This window comes from Triticum dicoccoides, chromosome 5A (genome assembly GCF_002162155.2).
Source record: "Triticum dicoccoides isolate Atlit2015 ecotype Zavitan chromosome 5A, WEW_v2.0, whole genome shotgun sequence".
In the NCBI taxonomy this organism is placed as follows: domain Eukaryota; kingdom Viridiplantae; phylum Streptophyta; class Magnoliopsida; order Poales; family Poaceae; genus Triticum; species Triticum dicoccoides.
The window spans coordinates 421,229,558-421,237,962 of record NC_041388.1 but is presented as its reverse complement, the minus strand read 5'-3'; positions in this window follow the sequence as shown (position 1 = coordinate 421,237,962).

Sequence of the window (8,405 nt, the reverse complement as noted above, 5' to 3'; positions counted from 1 at the left end):
TGAATATTGAAGCTCGCGGCAGGTATCATTATTTTCTAATCTTCACAGATGATTTGAGCAGATATGAGTATATCTACTTGATGAAACACAAGTCTGAAACATTTGAAAAGTTCAAAGAATTTCAGAGTGAAGTGGAGAATCATCATAACAAAAATAAAAGTTTCTACGATATGATCACAGAAGTAAAATATTTGAGTTACGAGTTTGGCCTTCAGTTAAAAACAATGTCAAATAGTTTCACTACTCACGCCACCTGGAACACCATAGCATAATGGTGTGTCCGAACGTCATAACCGTACTTTATTAGATATGGTGCAATCTATGATGTCTCTTACCGATCTACCACTATCGTTTTGGGGTTATGCATTAGAGACAGGTGCATTCACGTTAAATAGGGCACCATCTAAATCCGTTGAGACGACACTGTAGGAACTATGGTTTGGCAAGAAACCTAAGCTGTCGTTTCTTAAAGTTTGAGGTTGCAATGCTTATGTGAAAAAGTTTCAACCTGATAAGCTCTAACCCAAATCGGAGAAGTGCGTCTTCATAGGATACCCAAAAGAAAATGTTGGGTACACCTTCTATCATAGATCCGAAGGCAATATATTCGTTGCTTTGAATGGATCCTTTCTAGAAAAGGAGTTTCTCTCGAAAGAAGTGAGTGGGAGGAAAGTAGAACTTGATGAGGTAATTGTACCTGCTCCCTTATTGGAAAGTAGTTCATCACAGAAATCTGTTCCTGTGGTTACTACACCAATTAGTGAGGAAGCTAATGATGATGATCATGTAACTTCAGATCAAGTTACTACCGAACCTCGTAGGTAAACCAGAGTGATATCCACACCAAAGTGGTACGGTAATCCTGTTCTAGAGGTCATGTTACTTGACCATGATGAGCCTACGAACTATGAGGAAGCGATGATGAGCCCAGATTCTACGTAATGGCTTGAGGCCATGAAATCTGAGATGAGATCCATGTATGAGAACAAAGTATGGACTTTGATTGACTTGCCCATTGATTGGCGAGCCATTGATATTAAATGGATCTTCAAGAGGAAGACGGACGCTGATAGTAGTGTTACTATCTACAAAGCTAGAATTGTCGCAAAAAGGTTTTCGACAAGTTCAAAGGGTTGACTACGATGAGAGTTTCTCACTCGTATCTATGCTTAAGTCTGTCCGAATCATGTTAGCAATTGCCGCATTTTATGAAATCTGGCAAATGGATAAACAAAAATGCATTTCTTAATGGATTTATTAAAGAAGAGTTGTATATGATGCAACCAGAAGGTTTTGTCAATCCTAAAGGTACTAACAAAATATGCAAGCTCCAGCGATCCATCTATGGACTGGTGCAAGAATCTCGGAGTTGGAATATACGCTTTGATAAGTTGATCAAAGCATATAGTTTTATACAGACTTGCGGTGAAGCCTGTATTTATAAGGAAGTGAGTGAGAGCACTACAACATTTCTGATAAGTATATGTGAATGACATATTGTTGATCGGAGATAATGTAGAATTATTCTGCAAAGCATAAAGGAATTTTTGAAAGGAGTTTTTCAAAGAAAGACCTCGGTGAAGCTGCTTACATATTGAGCACCAAGATCTATAGAGATAGATCAAGACGCTTGATAAGTTTTTCAATGAGTACATACCTTGACAAGATTTTGAAGTAGTTCAAAATGGAACGGTCAAAAAGGAGTTCTTGCCTGTGTTACAAGGTGTGAAGTTGAGTAAGACTCAAAACCCGACCACGGCAGAAGATAGAGAGAGAGAATGAAAGTCATTCCCTATGCCTCAACCATAGGTTCTATAAAGTATGCCATGTTGTGTACCAGACCTATTGTATACCCTGCCCTGAGTTTGGCAAGGGAGTACAATAGTGATCTAGGAGTAGATCACTGGACATTGGTCAAAATTATCCTTGGTGGAATAAGGGTATGTTTCTCGATTATGGAGGTGACAAAAGGTTTGTCGTAAAGGGTTACGTCGATGCAAGTTTTGACACTGATCCAGATGACTCTAAGTCTCAATCTGGATACATATTGAAAGTGGGAGCAATTAGCTAGAGTAGCTCTGTGCAGAGCATTGTTGACATAGAAATTTGCAAAATACATACGGATCTGAATGTGGCAGACCCATTGACTAAACTTCTCTCACAAGCAAAACATGATCACACCTTAGTACTCTTTCGGTGTTAATCACATAGCGATGTGAACTAGATTATTGACTCTAGTAAACCCTTTGGGTGTTGGTCACATGTCGATGTGAACTATGGGTGATAATCATATGGTGATGTGAACTATTGGTATTAAATCACATGGCGATGTGAACTAGATTATTGACTCTAGTGCAAGTGGGAGACTGAAGGAAATATGCCCTAGAGGCAATAATAAAGTTATTATTTACTTCCTTATATCATGATAAATGTTTATTATTCATGCTAGAATTGTATTAACTGGAAACATAATACATGTGTGAATACATAGACAAACAGAGTGTCACTAGTATGCCTCTACTTGACTAGCTCGTTGATCAAAGATGGTTATGTTTCCTAACCATAGACATGAGTTGTCATTTGATTAACGGGATCACATCATTAGGAGAATGATGTGATTGACTTGACCCATTCCGTTAGCATAGCACTTGATCATTTAGCTTGTTGCTATTGCTTTCTTCATGACTTATACATGTTCCTATGACTATGAGATTATGCAACTCCTGTTTACCGAAGGAACACTTTGTGTGCCACCAAACGTCACAACGTAACTGGGTGATTATAAAGGTGCTCTACAGGTGTCTCCGAAGGTACTTGTTGGGTTGGCGTATTTCGAGATTAGGATTTGTCACTCCGATTGTCGGAGAGGTATCTCTGGGCTCTCTCGGTAATGCACATCACTTAAGCCTTGCAAGCATTGCAACTAATGAGTTAGTTGCAGGATGATGTATTACGAAATGAGTAAAGAGACTTGCCGGTAACGAGATTGAACTAGGTATTGAGATACCGACAATCGAATCTCGGGCAAGTAACATACCGATGACAAAGGGAACAACGTATGTTGTTATGCGGTCTGACCGATAAAGATCTTCGTAGAATATGTAGGAGCCAATATGGGCATCCAGGTCCCGCTATTGGTTATTGACCGGAGACGTGTCTCGGTCATGTCTACATTGTTCTCGAACCGTAGGGTCCGCACGCTTAAGGTTTCGATGACAGTTATATTATGAGTTTATGAGTTTTGATGTACCGAAGGAGTTCGGAGTTCCGGATGAGATCGGGGACATGACGAGGAGTCTCGAAATGGTCGAGACGTAAAGATCGATATATTGGACGACTATATTCGGACATTGAAAAGGTTCCGAGTGATTCGGGTATTTTTCGAAGTACCGGGGAGTTACGGGAATACGTATTGGGCCTTATTGGGCCATCAGGAAAGAAGGAAAAGGGCCTCAAGGGTGGCCGCACCCCTCCCCTTCGTCTGGTCCGAATTGGACTAGGGAAGGGGGGCGCCCCCTTCCTTCCTTCTCCATCCTACTAGGACTAGGGAGTCCTAGTAGGACTCCACACTTGGCGCGCCCCCTAGGGCCGGCATCCTCCTCCCTTGCTCCTTTATATACGGGTGCAGGGGGCACCCCAAAGACACAACAATTGATCCTTGAGATCTATTAGCCATGTGCGGTGCCCTCCTCCACCATAATCCTTGATAATATTGTAGCGGTGCTTAGGCGAAGCCCTGCGATGGTAGAACATCAAGATCGTCACCACTCCGTCGTGCTGACGGAATTCTTCCCCGACATTCTGCTGGATCGGAGTCTGGGGATCGTCATCAAGCTGAACGTGTGCTAGAACTCGGAGGTGCCATAGTTTCGGTGCTTGATCGGTCGGGCCGTGAAGACGTACGACTACATCAACCGCGTTGTGCTAACGCTTCTGCTTCCGGTCTATGAGGGTACGTAGACAACACTCTCCCCTCTCGTTTCTATGCATCACCATGATCTTGCGTGTGCGTAGGAATTTTTTTGAAATTACTACGTTCCCCAACACAGCCGCCGGCCTCTTACCCACCGCCACCATCGCCGGGCTTGGCTCCTTTGGATCGCCATCGGGGCGGTCGTCGCGGCCGCAAGCAGCAACAGCCCGGCGCCCAGGGAGGGGAGCCCGCACTGCGCGACAGCAGCAGCCGGCGCCGTGGTACGCCGGGCAAAACCCGTGGACCGGTGTCGTGCATGCTTATTCAATGCCGGTCCGGTGTGCGCTTGTGCCCGGCATCCTCGGTCCTCGGCCCTCCTCCCATCAGGCATTCTACGACGCGCCCCAGCCATATGTGACGCCCTAGGGGGTGTTCTCCTACGGTCAGCAGCTGCCGCCAAGTGGGCCGCCGCTGCTGCCCCCCGTGCCCCACCGCAACAGCCCTACGCTGCGCCCATGCCCTCGCTTCCATCGGTGCCCTGGGACCCGGCTCTTCTGGCGGTCCTTCACTCCGCCCCCACCCTGGCCAACTACAATGGCGGCGGTGACTGGTACATGGACACCGGAGCTACCGCTCACATGTCCTCCCACCCCGGTAACCTCCACACCTCCTACCCTGTCCACATATCTACTCGCATCACCGTCGGAGATGGTTCTTCTCTCCCGATCACTCACATAGGACATGCATCTTTTCCATCATCATCTACACCATTATCCTTGTCTATCAGGCCTGCAAGGTTTACACTTTTCTTGTGTGCACGTCCTCTTATGTGACTCCACTTGTTGCCTCTCAAGGATGAACTGGAAGCTGCGAGGTAGATTCGCTGATTTGTGACAGGCTTAGTAGTTAGAGCATCTCCACTCATTCTGCCCCCCAACGCAAAGGCCGGTGCTCTTTCAGGCGCCCGTCCGGCAATTTTAAGGCCGTGAGACGATCTAGGTCCCAGCCACGCCCCTAGGCGCCGCTCCCAAGGCATCACAAATTCAAACGGGTCCATTTCCCGCCCCCATAAAACGCCACAAGTCCGGCGATCACGTTGCCACAGTTCGGCGTGCAAAAAAAAGAAAGGACTCGACACATCAAACGGCAGAGTCGGCCTCCGGCGTCGCATGAGTCAGCGTGCGCGGGCTCGGCGGTGTCAGTGCGGCTTCTTCTGTGCAGCAAGGTGTCGGCGCGGCTTATGTGCTACTGGGCATCGTGGAGGCATCATCGCTTAGGCTTGGCGGCGGCGTTGGCAGCGGCGTGGGAGTTGGCGGCGCCGTCGACGACATCTGGTTCAGGATGAGGCCGTGCTCCGCCATGTACCACGCCTTGACCTGCTCGTCCATCGCCGACATGTCCGCTCGCCCATCAGGAAAGCCAGGTCGGTGTTCCTCTTCTTCGCGGCGACGTTGGTCCGGAGCAGGTCGAGCTTGACAGCGTTGTTCGTCATCAACGCTGACCACCGCGCCTCGGTCTTCTCCTCCCGCTGGGCGGCCCGGGTCTTAGTGTCGTCGAGGCAATGCTCGATGGACTCGTGCACGTGTGCGTGCCGACTCGGCGTGTTTCCCCTTCTTGCCCCCTTTGTTGCCGTCTGGGCGCCCATCTTCCGCGCCCGGCATCGGTGCGTCGGACTTGTACGTCTCCTTGGCCTTGGCAAGGGTGCGCCGGACATCTGCCCACTTCTCGCACTTCTCGATCCGCTTGAAGACGTGGAGGTACTTGAAGTCTTGGTCACTACTGTCCTGGCAAAACATGGCGAACATCCGCACCAGCTGCGTCGAGAAACAACAGTCGGCAAGCGTGCACAAGCCTAAACGAGAAGGGAGAGCCCGGCGTGGCATACCTGATCCTCGATGCTGGCGCCGCTCTCCCGCCGAGCCGCGATCTCCTTGACGATCCCATGCCATTTGTTGCATGCCGTTTGGATGAGCTCCCAATGGTTCGTCATTGCCTTCGACCCGCGTTGCATGTGCACACCTTTGAAGTAGGGGTTCACGAGCTTGCGCTCGTCGAACTCGGCCTTGATGCGGTCCCAATACGTGTCGATGCTCTGGTTTGTGCCAGAGATCGGGTCGAGGCAGACGACTTTCCACGCTTCGGCAAGGCACTCGTCCTCCTTGGATGCCCACTTGATGCGTGGTTCGCCGGTCCTGGCCCCCTTCTTCTTCTTCTTCTTCCCTTTCCTCGCCGGAGCAGGCGCCGGCTCCTCCTCCTCCTCCTCCTCCTCCTCCTCTGGCTCCTCCTCGCCTTAGTCGAGCTCGCCGTCCATGTCACCGTTGAGGTGCATTGTGTCGTCTTGGGTGGTGAACCCAGGGGAGACGGAGGCGGTGGCCGAGCCGGTCGTGATGATGTCATCCATGTCGGCCTCCGTCGCGTCGGTGTCGCCGAGATGTGACGAGGAGGCTTGTGAGTAGAGCAGCGTGCCACGGAGGAGAGGGGCGTCGGGGAGGCTGCGTAGGCCGGCGACAAATAGGTGTACGGAGGGTACTGCATGCCGACGAAAGCGGGCGAGGGCGTGCGCTGGGCCGGATGACCATGGGGGAAGGTGATGTTGGGGTTGAACCCACCGTGCGCGTCACCATCGGCGTAGCCCGGTGACGGCGTGCAGCCCCAGGGCTGTGGCGACAACGAACAGCAGGCCGGAGACCCGACGCTTTCCTGGCTCGAGGACGCGTACGGGCCATGGCCGCCAGGTGGATTCATCATCCCCGCGCGAGCCGCCTCGGCTTGTTCGGCCGAGCGCTCCGCCTGCTCCGCCACCGCCGAAGCCGCGAGCGCCGCGCTGTCCCGGGCCTTCTTGGCGTAGGCCCTGTTCCGTCGGTCGGTGGTGACAGCCTCCCGGCGCTGAACTTCGGCCCTCCAGTCGGCGTTAGACATGCCCGGGGGCTTGGACGGCGGCGCCCTTTGCTTCCTATGCTTTGGCTGGGCGACGGCGGCGGTGGCATCCGTCGCGGCGCGGGGACCACGTACTTCTTCGGCGGCATGGCGGCCGGCTGGGAGGGGAGGAGGAGGAGATTGACGGGAGGAATGGAGAATGAGAGGGAAGCCGAGGGGGGAAAGCGGGAGGAAAGGCGGGAAAAGGCCCTCCTCTCGCCGACAGAGCGGGCCCATGCCCCTTTTCGCTTCTGTCGGCGCCCCCAGGCGACCCCCAGACTCTTGGATTCGGCTCGGGTGCGCCGGCTGTTATTTCGGCCTGAACCGGCGCTAAATGTGATTCTGGGGATATGACTGGGCCGATTTTCGTTCGCCAACGCTATAAAATCGCCTGGGGAAGGGGGGTGGCTTGCTGGGGCGCGGCTGGAGAGGCTCTTAATTTATTCTTCCTCGCTAGACTTTGGGGCTTCAGCCGGAGTTGCCTCCGGATAAATAAATCCTTTGCATGCATGGGACGGGAAGAGGAAACAAGATACATGACGAATACTGTCGATGGAATCTATCCTTGGACGATCAACGCGTTTTGACATCTCCGAGGGCCGGGTGCCGACGTGTCTTGGACCCTCAATTTGTTTGCCCAAACGAATGATTTTTATTTTTATGAAAATGGTAATGAGCAAATCGTTCTCTGGGAATGGTTCTTTCAGCGAACAACCCGTGGTGCGTCCGGTTTTCGTGCTCAATGCATGACGATTCCCGTGGGGCACCGTTCGCTCCATCCACCCTCAGAGCGAACGATGTACTACACGAGGCTGACCGAGTGCGTCAAGAGGGTCAGCGGCGGCTCCGCTCTCAACAAGGACCTGGTCTCCATATCCACCATCCTGTACGAGATCAAGAAATACTCTAGGACCTTTTAGTAGCCACTGCTTCATCCCTGGCCCTGCCATGCCCTGCCATGTACACACACTGTAATGGAAACTCTGATTCATGCTATGCTACTTGAAAAAAGAATGTCCGTCGGGTTTCGCCCCTTTGTAAGTACAGAGCCATGTGTTCTTCCGCGGTTATAGGTGTACTGCCAAGTGCTCAAGTGTTTGTTTACCGGGGTTATTCGATTGTAATGTGATTTTGCAACAAGGGTGTATGTTAGTTATCCTGAGATTTCTTGGACCCCCATGGCCCGGCTTGAGACAGCCATCCGTGTGGCTTAGACAACAATTCATTTTTTTATTATTATTATGTGGAGCATAGAACAAAGATTACCACTAACCAACCGTTGCAAGATATGAAATTAACACCTACGACAAAGTTGACTTCATTCACGGCAACACATTCAAGACGTCCTCACACCATACTCTGTTATGTCAAGGACCACGGTATTTTATAGCTGACAGTCTAAATTACTGTAGTTTTTTGATACTTTGATTTTTACATACAATACTTAACTATCACACATAGCCTTAGCTTTTTCAGCTGCTCTGTGGGCCGAGCGATGCCTGAAAGGCTGAAGCAAATTTACTTGATTCCGCATGCATGGCCAATTCCTCCGCAGTTGTTCATCTTGGAGCCTGAA